Below are 13,325 nucleotides of genomic sequence, written 5' to 3'. Positions count from 1 at the left end.
AATTTCAGTTCATTGAAATATGAAAGTGGCAATTTTAAAATCCATTAAATGTGATTACCTGAGTTCCAAGCAAGGGAACAGAAGATGAGCTGGTGAGAAGATAACGAATCCTGAAAGAGAATAGCAGCTTTGTGCTGGAAGGAGTCATTGCCACTCCTCTGGGTTCATGCCTCAGAATACCAATCATCTATTAGAGAACAAAACCTCAAAGGTACACCTTTGAACACCCAATGGTAAGTTAATTGTATGCTTATAAACAACCCCTATTTTAGGCAAGTGGCCAAAGAGTCAGCATTGCAGAGCCATAGGTATCAAGGTGGCACAGCATGTGGTGCTGCTACCTCAGCTCCAGGGACCTGGATTTAATCCTGACCTAGACTGCTGTCTGTGCAGACTTTCTTTACTTGTCCTCTTTGTGACTGGCAGTTTTCCCTGGATGCTCTGGTTTCCTCGCATACCAAAGATGTGCTGGTAGGTTAATTGGCTACTGTAAATTACCAGTCTGTGTAGGCTAATGGCAAAAACAATTAAAGAGGAGTTGATTTGCTTGTGGGTGAGAATACATTGTTGGGTTACAGGGAAAAAGCAGGTCAGTGGAACTGATGAGATTGCTTTACTGGGAGCCAGCAGGGTCCCAATGGGTTGAATGGCTTCTTCCACGCTGCAGTTAGCTTAGGTTTTGTTAATGTGCATTTTGCCAAACAGAATGCCTGTAATGTAAGTGTCCTGATGCAGGGTTTCCTTTCCCTTCACAGACGCTGCTCAACCTACTGAGTTACTCCAGCAGATTGTTTGAATGCCTGTAATGACAGACACAGAACTAAGAAAGCAACAGTTTAACACACACGATCACAATTGTGGGCAGTTTCCTTCAGTGCTGCTTTTAGAATGCATCCATTCTGTGGATAATTATTACAAGTTATTATTTTGCCTTCACACTCAGCTACTTCATTGCAAATTCTATGTCCCTTTCTCTTTCCGTTTCTTCTAAATCCTTTTAATCGGTGCTGTGGATGAAAGAATCTGATCAGATAATTTATCCATGGTGGGTATGTCAGTGCCTTGATAATTTAAATGTTATCTCCCTCTCCTGTGCTATGGAAACCACTGCAGACAATGATGTTTTCAAGTAATTGTGCCATACCTGAGATTTTTTTTACTGCAAAGTCACCATGTGTTTCCAGTTGCTTGTTTTTCCACAAGTAACCATTACAATTTTACATATAAATGGCAGTATCCCAATCTCACAATAAAATGTTATGTTTGTCATCAGAATCAGGCTTGTTATCACTGACATATGTCATGAAATTTGTTGTTTTGTGGCAGCAGCACAGTGCAAGACATAAAAGTTATTATAAGTTACAAAAATAAATAAGTAGTGCAAAAGAGGAATAATGAAGTAGTGTTCATGGGTTCATGGCTTGAAGGTGATTCCGTTAAAGATCAGGAAGTATTTGTGGAAAGAAAAAATTGTTCCTATTTCAGGTAATAAACCATCAGATCTGGGAAATGCAAACACAAGTTTGTTTTAAATTGCAGGGAGGATGAGGGAGGGATGGAATGCAAGTCTCAAGCTTTGATATATATTAGTGACTATGATATTTGCTGTTGTGAGTGTGTTAAGATATTTCTTGACAGTGAGGAATAGAAACTTGTGATAATAGGAACCTCAGGAGGAAGCTGAGCTGAATTATACATTTGGCACTTCTAGTTGAAGATAGTTGCTTCTTGGTCTTTTAAACTCATGTTCTGGACACCACCATCATTGGTACTATTTGAGGAGCCTACTTGTCCCATTAGTTGTTTAATTATTCAGCAACTTTCACAGCTGAATGTGAGAGAATTGCAGAACTTTGGTCTGATCCAACAGGAACGTTTCCACTTGAACTTAATGAAATTAATAAATCCAAAAGTTGTGGCTATTGCTGGCAAAGTCAGGATTTATTGTCGGTCCATAACAGGGATCTCCACTGAGTGAACATAGAACAGTACAGCACAGGAACAGGCCTTTCAGCCGATTTTGCGCTGAACTAATTAAACTAGCAATTAAATGTCTAACTAAATTAATCCCCTTTGCCTACATAATGTCCATATCCCTCCATTCTTTGCATATTCACGTGCCTAGCTAAGAGCCTCTTAAACACCTCTATCGTATTTGCTTCAACTACCACTCCTGGCAGCGCATTCCACTCTCTGTGCAAATTGGAATGCTTGTCTATTTCAAAAGGTCCCTAGAATCAGTCAATTTGGTAGATCATTGGATAGTGAAGAAGGTTATCCAAGATTACAATGGGATCTTGATCATCTGGGCTAATGGGCTGAGGAATGACAGATGGAGTTTAATTCAGATAAATACGAGGTGTTACATTTTGGTAAGGCAAACCAGGGCAGAACTTGCACAGTAAATGGCAGGGCCCTGGGGAGTGTTGTAGAACAGAGAGACCTTGGGTACATAGTTCCTTGACGCAGGTTGACAGGGTGGTGAAGAAGGCGTTTGGCATGCCTGTCTTCATCTATCAGGATATTTAGTACAGGAGTTTGGATGTCATGTTACAGCTGTACAAGATATCTTTATTAGTCAAATGTACATCGAAACACACAGTGAAATACATCCTTTTGCGCAGTGTTCTGGGGCAGCCCGCAAGTTTCGCCACGCTTCCGGCGCCGACGTAGCATGCCCACAACTTCCTAACCTGTACATCTTTGGAATGTGGGAGGAAACCCATGCAGACACGGGGAGAACGTACAAACTCTTTACAGGCAGTGCTGGATTTGAACCCAGGTCGCTGGCGCTGTAAAGCGATACGCTAACCGCTACTGGAGTACTGTGTACAGTTCTGGTCATCCTGGTATAGGAAGAATGTAATTAATCTGAAAAAGGTACAAAAAAAGATTTATGAGGGTGTTACCAGGACTGGAGGGTTTGAGTTATAAGGAGAGGCTGGATAGGCTAGGACCTTTTTCCCTGGAGCATAGGAGGCTGAGGGGTGACCTTATAGAGGTTTATAAAATCATGAGGGACACAGATAAGGTGAATAGCCAAAGTCTTTTACCCAGGGTAGGGGAGTCCAAAACTCGAGGGCATAGATTTAAAAGGGATCTGAGGGGCAACATTTTTACATGGAAGGTGGAGTATATATGGAATGAGCTGCCAGAGGAAGTGTTAGAGGTGGCTACAGTTACAGCATTTAAAAGACATTTGGACAGTAACATGGCTAGGAAAGGTTTAGGGGGATATGGATCAAACATAGGCAAATGGGATTCGTTCACCCTAGGCAACTTGGTCAGCATGGACGAGTTGGGCCGAAGGGCCTGTTTTCCATGCTGTATCTATCTGGAGTCCTGTTTAGGTCAGACCACGTAAGAACTGCAGATTACTTTTCTGAAGAACATTAGTGAACCACGTGGGGTTTTGTAACAATTCAGTTTACTGTTCTGTGCTAAAGTATATTTTTAATTAGTTTCATTATTCCAAGAAACCAAAGACACAAGTTGAAGAACATGTGGATTTGTATTGCTTGACTTCAGGTTTATCAACAGTCGAAAAAAATGTTTTTTAAAACCTGAACCAACACAAATAAACATCTAAAATCTTAAGGTATTTTATAATCACTTTGCTATGAACCATTTCAAAACATTGACCATGCACTTTGATTATATTTATTTTCAGTGAAATTGATATCCACGTTGTTTTCGGAAACTGACCTACAAAGTGCAACAACCGAAGAACAAAATGCATTATTTCGAGCAACGAGGGCGTCTCGACCCGAGATGTTGACAGTCCATTTCCCTCTACAGATGCTGCCTGACCTGCTGAGTTCTTTCAGCATCTTTTATTTTATGGTGAATGGGGTGTTAAAAAATGTTTTATTTTAAACCTGAACCAACACAAATAAACATTTAAAATCCTAAGGTATTTTATAATCTCTTTGCTATGAACTATTTCAAAGCATTTACCATGCACTTTAATTATATTTATTTTCAATGAAATTGATATACATGTTGTTTTCAGAAAATGACATGCAAAGTGCAACAACTGAAGAACAAAATGCATTATTTCGAGTGGCGAGGGAGTCTTGACCTGAGATGTTGACAGTCCATTTCCCTCCACAGATGCTGCCTGACCCGCTGAGTTCTTCCAGTGTGTTGCTCCAGATTCCCGCATCTGTGGTCCTGATGAAGGGTCTCAGCCTGAAACCTCGACTGTTTATTTCCCTCCACAGATGCTGCCCGACCTGCTGAGTTCCTCCAGCACATTTTGTGTGTTGCTCCAGATTCCAGCATCTGCAGAATTTCTTGTGTCTCCAGCATCTTGTTAATTTTGCTTTACGGTGGATGGGGTGCTGATGCCCGTGGTCTGGAGAGGTGTTTATGCTGGGGTTAGAGATGGGGAGGTAGGGTTAGGAAGGGGGGGGGGGCAGAAACCTCCCACATGCAACCTCCCCGCTCGGCTCTGGCCGGTCGGTCGCCCGCCTGCACCTGGTCCTCGGCGCCGCCCTCCCCGCCGTTGCCTGGCGACGGAGCCTGTTGTCCGGCGGCCTCCCTCCGAGAGAGGCGAGTCTGCGGCAGGAAGGGGGAGGAGAGGAGCGAGCCTGGGCTGCCGCCCGATCGCAGGCTAGTGGCGGGGCTCGGGAGCGAGGGCGGCCCGGGGATGGACGGGGCCCGGGGGCCGCGCAGGGCCAGCGGCCTGTGCCCCAGAACCGCGGGGCTCCGGAGCAGGGCCGCTCAGACCAGGTCACCGGTGGACTCCAAGGAGACCAAGGTTTGTCTGTGAACCATGTGGTTCGGTAATCTTTAAACTCCAGGGACAAACTCAACAACTTAAAAAAGTTAGAGCGAAATAAACTTAGAAATTCATCTCTGCCACAATTCATTCAACTCAAGTGGGTGTTGCAAAGCTGTTAAATACTTAATAACCTGTTGGTTTCCATGCATGTGACTACCTCAATGAATTTCACATGTGTGGAGACTGCTGCTTACTGTACGATGGTGATATGATTAATATCCTGTTCATCAGATATTGAAATGTTTAGCGGCTAACTTCACTGCAGAAATAGACTAAGTAGGTGGGAATCTGTGTACATCTTGCTTGCTACTTATATATTCAGTATATTATAGTTTTGACTTCAATTAATTTTTTTGATATGCTGTTAATGTAAGATGATGAACTCTGTCACTGTTTTCCTCAGGTACCTGGTGATGGATTTTCTCATATATATTTGACCTGATCTCTCTCTCTCTCCCTCTCTCTATCTATATACATATATATAGATAGAGAGAGAGAGAGAGAGAGAAATAGATGATCCTGTAGGATTGCTGTCGGTAACAACCTTAAAAATAAAATATTTTTGGAAACTCAAGAAAACTGCAATACTGGAAAGCTAAAATTAGAAGAAAATATAGAAAAAGGTGGAAATACTGAAATACTGAGCAGGTCAGGCAGCATCTGTGGAAGAAGGAGCTGTTACTGTTTCTAAATCCTTCTTCTGAGCTGGATCACTGACCTTGTTTCTCTTTTCACAGATGCAGCCTGACCTGTTGAATGTTTCCCACATTTTCTGCTTTTGTATTATGTAATTCTTTTTCCCTAAAATTATTTTTGTACTTGTCTCCCCAATATAATTCTTTCAGGATTCTACCTTTTGTTTTCTTTTAGTCTTTTTGTCTGTCTGTCTTCTGCAAGGCTGTGTTTTCTTAATTACTATGTGCCAGTGGTTGTATCTTGCTGTTTTTTTCTGCTTCTGTGGACCTGCTGCCCCTTTAATTCCCAGTCCTTAATGTCTTTCATTCTTTATGTTTCATCAAACACTTCACAGCATAAAAGACTCTTTGGTCTGTGGAGTTCATACTGACAAAACCTATTTGATTCCCCAGCTCTCTCCACATAGCCCTGCAAATCTTTTCCTCTCAGGTTACTTAACCAGTTTCTATTTGAATGCCATGAATGAATCAGCCTCTGTATCTCCTGCACCCCCATTCTCCCTACCTACTCAGTGGAGACCCTTCAAATACCCCAGTCAGATGAATGTTAGGACATTGATCTTATTCAGTGCATTCTGAAATGTGTTCCTTCTTCCTGAACTGTGGCTTCCATTCTCCCATGGTGCACAGGACTATGATTGCATCTATTTCCCTCAACTCTTGTGTTTGTTCCTTCTCCTGGACAGAGCGAGAACACAGTTCCCTTGGTCATTTCTTGCACCCAATAAACTATTTGGACTCCACCTTTCCAAGATATTTCCTTTGTTCTACCCATTCCTTCGCCACCTTCCTACTGAAAACAAACTTATCTTTCACACTTTCCAAGTTCTGACAAAGGGTCTTTGACCTGAAACATTAACTGTTTCTATTTCCACAGATGCTGCCTGACCTGCGAGACTTTCCAGCATTTTCTGTTTTTATTTCAGATTTTCAACATCTGCAGTTTTTTTTTACAAGAACATAGGTTGTTTGACCCTTCAAGCCTGCTTCAACATTCATCAAGATCATGCCTGATCTCCTTCAACGCTGTTTTCCTGCATTGTACCCATATCCCGTGATTCCTTTAATTTCCAGAAATCTTTCTATCTCTGCTTTGAATACACTGAAGCATTCTGGATGGAGAATTTCAAAGATGCACCACTCTGAGCATGAAGGAATTTCTTCTCAGTCTTAAATGGCCAACCCTTATACTTCCCTGCACCCAGCGTGTCCAGCTCTGCATTTTGTAAATTTCAATGAGATCTCTCATTTTTCTTAACTCTAAAGCATACTGGCTTAATCAAGCTCTCCTCATATAGCAACCTTATCATCCCTGGAAACAGTCTGGTGAATCTTTGGTACACTCCTTGAATCGCAAGTATATCCTTTAGGTAGGGAGACCAAAACTATATAATATTCCAGATGCAGTCTCGCCAAGGCCTATGTGACCCCAGCTCCTCCAGTGTATCCAAAGAACTATAATCCCTCATCCTGGGAATAATTCTAGTAAGGCTCTTGTGCATCCACTCTCAGGTCTTCCCATCTTTCCTGTGTGTGGTGTCCAGCACTGGATGTAGTACTCCAGTTGTGACTGAACTAATGCTTTAGAAATGTTCTTCATGACTTCCTTGCTCTTGTGCTCTCTGCTGATATTCATAAAGTCCAGAGGGGAGACTCAAAGACTGCAGATGCTGGAATCTGGAGAAAAAACAAACTGCTGGAGGAACTCAGCGGGTCAAGCAATGTCTGTGGAGGCAAAGGGGTAGACAACGTTTCGGATTGAGATAAACTTTATGATCCCAATAGCTTATCTGACTACTTTTTTAAAATGTCCTGTCATTTTCTATGATTAAATCATGTACACCCCCAGTCATTTTTGTTCCTGTACCCCTATTAGAATTGTGTCCTCTAGTACCGATGTGTTTATACTTCAAAATGTTTCTGTGTTAAGTTTAATTTGTGACCCACTCCTCCAGCCTGACACTTTCTGTCCACATGGTTCTTCCTGCTCTCTTTTGAGAATATTACGATGTCTGTTTTCCATTCATTCTTTGATACAGTTTTCAAATTGGGGATGTACAGAGATTGATTAATATGTGTATCTAGGGAGAGGAGGTTAGAGATAAAGAAATAATTTACTAGAAGATATAATTCCTGTGGATCCCCTGGGCAGAGAAGCATCATTTAATCTTGTTTACAGGTGTGTGCTGCCATGCACTTAGTTTTCTGATATTCACTGTATCGTAGGATATGCAGTCTCTGTTTCTGATTCTTGTGTTTGGGCACAGAATCAGGAACTCTCCAATTAAATATAATCCATTATTTAATTCTAACATTATTGAACATTGCAGGTGGCATTGTTAACAAAAACATTGAAAATGCTAGTAACCCTCAAGAAGTAGGTAGGTAAGTGGAGCTGAATCAACGGCCAGATCAGCCATGATCTTAATGAATGGCGGAGCAGGCTGGACGGGCCAGTTGGCCTATTTCTTAAGTTGTAAGTCAGGCAGCATTTATGAAGAGAATTAAGGTTGACATTTCAGGTGTCTGTAGGAATGATGATGAGATTGCAAATTATCACAACTTGAAAAGGAAAAACATGAGGAAAGAATAAAAATTAATTTGACTGCATATGCAGGAAAAGAATTGGAATTGGTTTATTATTGTCACTTGTACCGAGGTATAGTGAAAAAGATACAGAACATTGATCAGTGATCATGGAGAAAAAGAAAGGTCACTATAAAACTGCAGGTGAAAATCATATAGCAAAGAACTACCAAGTCACTTTGTGCAGCAGTTAGTCAGATAATTAGGCTCAATAGCAACACTAACCAATGTGTGCTGTGGTGAGTTCTGTTGTGGAGTTGTCCAAAGTGAGATACTTTCACCAATCTGTGGGGATACGGTAGTGCAGATGTTGTGTGGAACTCTCAAGGAACTGAATTTGCATGTCAGCCCTGTGTTCGTCCACCTGTCTTTTTAAAATAGTCAACTAAGAATTACCAGTTGCTAAACACACTGATGCCAGATGCAGTTAAAATTTAAAAAGCTGCTGGTAGGAAAAGAAAGATATAGAAATGTTCATAAAAGTACTTACCTCTGGAGGAACAAATCGTCATTTATTTGTGTGCCTAGGAACATCAAATTAAATTGCAGAGCTGAAAAACACTGATGCCGGAGGAACTTCCTCTCATTGCTCCAGCATCATAGTGTTTCTCTTCTAGATTCCAGCATCTTCAGCCCTTTCTTTCTCTAAATTGCAGAGCTATTTGTACTCTGTGCTTCTTGAAGACTGATTGGCATAGCAGGAAATCCAGTCTAGACTATTGTTCATTGATGGACTCCAGAATCTTTGAGAGCCAGTTTAAATTTAAGGAATACACACAGGACAGTAATGTCCTTGAGCAGCAGATAGGGGACTTTAATCAAAGCTTTAAGATTCTTACATGCATTGGTAAATGTGAACACAGATTGTCAACAGCAGGCAGGAGGTTCCTTTCTTTTTTGATGAGTGACTGGTGCCCAGTAAAAGTTTTGTAGTGGAAATGGAGAGTGGTAGTAGAGCAAATAGATCCCACAGATCTTAACGCATGAAGCTGCTGCTGTGGAGGAAAATAAATAGATCTACCTTACCAGGGCTATTAAGGTAAGAATCCTCTTTATATTGCACTTAAGACAGGAATGTCCTTGTGATCTCCCTGAATGACTTTGTTTACCTTCTGTAGAAGTTCAATATATACCCTGTTGTGTATGTTTAAAATGTCCTTTCCTTGATTTTTTTTTTGCCTCTTCTAAGGTCAAAAAGTCAATATTTAGCTACGCCTCCTTTTACTTGCACTCACATCCTTGGGACTTATTTGCAATACTTGCTGTATCTTTTTCTCATCATGCATTTCTGTGAAGATGTCTTGAGAGCCCTTCAACAGAGAGCCTAATGACCCACCAATTCTTCTATGCAGACCATAGAAGGGAGGTATAGAACTAGGAAATGTTCTTGATTGCAGCTGAGGCTGCATTCAATATCAGTTGAAGAGAAAGTGCACAAAATATTGGAAGAGTTAGCCAGGCTAGCAACTAGGTACAGTAGGTGTTTTAAGACAGTCCTTTTTTATTTCTGTCTTCCTGCTTCTCTCTCAGTCACAAAATGTGCAAGGCAATCTGGTGTTGCAGTGTGCTACCAGTCACACGCTGCTGCTTATTCTTGCTATGCCATGCCAACCTTTGTCCATCTCCTCTTTTACCAAGTCCATTTGACTTTAGCTCATGCAGACTGAGGAAATGAACTTTTGGAAAGATGAATAGTGGCTTTTGATTTTCCATATACAGGTGTACAGGTCAACAACACGTGCAGTATAGTCTGTTGGAGGAGTGTATGTCATTGAACACAAGTAGGTGAAAAGGACCACACTGAAAATAACTCACAGGTGGGAGCTTACATCCTGTCTCTATAGAAAAGGACAGAGATACAAACTTTGTGGTTATTATGGGCTAAACTAGCCTTGAATACTTGTCCACATTCATTGCCTGTGAAGGTGTAGATGGGTATTTAATGTTGCAGTTCATGTGGAGACGTTGCTCCCAAAATGATCCAATTGCCACGTTCCAGGATTTTGATCTGGCGGCAAAAAAAGGAAGGGGATTATCTGTAGTAATTACAGAATGATTTAGTATTTATGTCAGTGAACTTAAAGGAATTCAGCATCAGTGTAATTTCTCCATCCTTTCTATAGGCGAGTTTTCATTTTTGATATCCAACACAAATCACTGTAAAGTCCAGCTGATGATAAAAATGCGTAAAAGATGACTGCACTACGATTTGAGTTGTTGTGACTGGCAGACCATTCCGCTTTAATCTAGGCTGAAATTGTATGCGTATCTGTTACAAAAATCTTTGCATGCAGTTAATCTTTACTGACAGTTTAAGGCTGTTAAAAATACTGCAGCCAATTTTTTAAAAAATAGTTCTCAGGATGTAGGTAGCATGGTGAGCAAAGCTGCACTTGTTTCCCCTTCTATTGCCATTGTAGGATCTTGTCATGTGCAAATTTGCTGCCACAGCTTCTAAATTACAACAGAGACTTCACTCCAAAAATACATAAATGCAAGTCTGTTTCTTTCTTCTCTCAGTATCTTTGCTGGTGTTTATATCTGGATCATTTGGATCTCTTCTGGGGAAGGTGGGACTTGTACAGAGAGGAAGGGTTACACCCGAACCTGAGGGGGGCCAATATCCTTGAGGCCAGGTTTGCTAGGGTGGTTCAGGAGGGTTTAAGCTAGATTGTGAGGGGGAAGGGAACCGGAGGAGTAGGTCAGAGGAAGAAGGGGATGGGGAAAAGGCAGATCTGACAGGTAGAGAGACTTTGAAGAAGGAGAAGCAGAGTACAGGCTACAAAAGTAGTGAGGTGGATGGGCTTAAGTGCATTTACTTGAATGCAAGAAGCATCAGGAATAAGGGAGATGAACTGGGATAAGTACATGGGACTATGATATTGTGGCTATTACAGAGACATGGTTGACATCGGGGCAGGAATGGATATTGAATATTCCTGGTTTTCAGTGTTTTAAAAGGGATGGTGGGGGGAGAAGAGGAAGAGGGGTGGCGATACTGGTCAGGGACACTGTTACAGCTGCAGAAAGGGTAGATAATGTAGAAGGATCCTCTCTAGAGTCTATATGGGTGGAAGTTAGGAACAAGAAAGGGGCAGTATTTCCTGGGAGTATTCTATAGATCCCCCCGGTAGCAGTAGGGATACTGAGGAGCAGATTGGGGGGCAGATTTTGGAGAGATGTGAAAATAACAGAGTTATTGTAATGGGAGACTTCAACTATCCAAATATTGACTGGCACCTACTTAGTGCCAAAGGTTTAGACGGGACGCAGTTTGTTAAGTGCATTCGGGACGGATTCCTGACACAGTATGTTGACAGGCCGACTAGAGAGAATGCCATATTAGATCTAGTTTTAGGTAATGAACTGGGTCAGGTGACAGATCTATCGGTGGGTGAGCATTTGGGAGACAGTGACCATCGCTCCATAACCTTTCGAATAGTCATGGACAGGGATAGGAGCAAAGAGGACGGAAAGATATTTAATTGGGGAAAGGCGAATTATGAGGCTATAAGGCGAGAACTTGGGAGTGTAAATTGGGATGACATTTTTGAAGGGAAATGTACTATGGAGATGTGGTCGATGTTCAGGGATCTTTTGCAGGATGTTAAGGATAAATTTGACCCGGTGAGGCAGAGAAGGAATGGTAGGGTGAAGGAACTGTGGGTGACGAGAGGGGTGGAACAACTAGTTAGGAAAAAGAGGGCAGCATACATAAGGTGTAAGCAGCAAGGATCGGACAGGGCTCGTGAGGAATATAGAGTAGCAAGGATGGAACTTAAGGAAGGGGCTGAGGAGAGCGAGAAGGGGACATGAAAAGGCTTTGGCAAGTTGGGTTAAGGAGAATCCCAAGGCTTTTTTCTCGTACGTAAAGAGCAGAAGGATGGCTAGGGTAAAGGTAGGTCTGATTAAAGACAAAGGTGGGAGGATGTGCCTGGAAGCTGTGGAAGTGGGTGAGGTTCTCAATGAATACTTCTCTCCAGTATTCACCAAGGAGAGGGGTCTTGATGCTGAGAACAGTGTAGGTGAGGGTAATGTTCTAGAGTATGTAGATATTAAGAGGGACGATGTGTTGGAGTTGTTAGAAAATATTAGGACAGATAAGTCCCCGGGGCCAGATGGAATATTCCCCAGGCTGCTTCGTGAGGTGAGGGAGGAGATTGCTGAACCATTGGTTAGGATCTTTGAGTCATCGTTGTCAATGAGGATGGTACCGGAGGATTGGAGGGTGGTGAATGTGGTCCCTTATTCAAAAAAGGTAGTAGGGATAGTCCAGGGAATTACAGACCAGTGAGCCTTACGTCTGTGGTGGGTAAGCTGTTGGAAAGGATTCTAAGAGATAGGATCTATGAGCATTTGGAGAAACATGGTCTGATTAGGGACAGCCAGCATGGATTTGTGAAGGGAAGATCTTGCCTCACAAGCCTGATAGGGTACTTTGAGGAGGTGACCAGGAAGATTGATGAGGGTAGTGCAGTGGATGTGGTCTACATGGATTTTAGTAAGGCGTTTGACAAGGTTCGGCATGGTAGGCTTCTTCAGAAGGTCAGAGGCCAAGGGATTCGGGGAAGCTTGGCCATATGGATTCAAAATTGGCTTGCATGTAGAAAGCAGAGGGTTGTGGTGGAGGGAGTGCATTTGGATTGAAGGGCTGTGACTAGTGGTGTCCCGCAGGGATCGGTTCTGGGACCTCTACTTTTTGTGATATTTATTAACGACTTAGATGAGGGGGTGGAAGGCTGGTTAGCAAGTTTGCAGATGACACAAAGATCGGTGGTGTTGTGGATAGTGTGGAGGGCTGTCGAAGCTTGCAGAGCGATATTGATAGGATGCAGAACTGGGCTGAGAAGTGGCAGATGGAGTTCAATCTAGAGAAGTGTGAGGTGGTACACTTTGGAATGAAAAATGCCAAGGCGGAGTACAAGTTAAATGGCAGGATTCTGGGCAGTGTGGAGGAGCAGAGGGATCTGGGGGTTCATATCCACAGATCACTGAAAGTTGCCTCACAGGTGGATAGAGTAGTTAAGAAAGCTTATGGGATGTTAGCTTTCATAAGTCGGGGGATCGAGTTTAAGAGCCGCGAAGTGATGATGCAGCTTTACAAAACTCTGGTTAGGCCACACTTAGAGTACTGTGTCCAGTTCTGGTTGCCTCATTATAGGAAGGATGTGGAGGCATTGGAAAGGGTGCAGAGGAGATTTACCAGCATGCCGCCTGGATTAGAGAGTATGGATTACGAGGAGAGACTAAGGGAGCTA

This window comes from Pristis pectinata, chromosome 5 (assembly GCF_009764475.1).
Source record: "Pristis pectinata isolate sPriPec2 chromosome 5, sPriPec2.1.pri, whole genome shotgun sequence".
Taxonomy (NCBI): Eukaryota; Metazoa; Chordata; class Chondrichthyes; order Rhinopristiformes; family Pristidae; genus Pristis; species Pristis pectinata.
Note: the sequence above shows the minus strand (reverse complement) of the source record.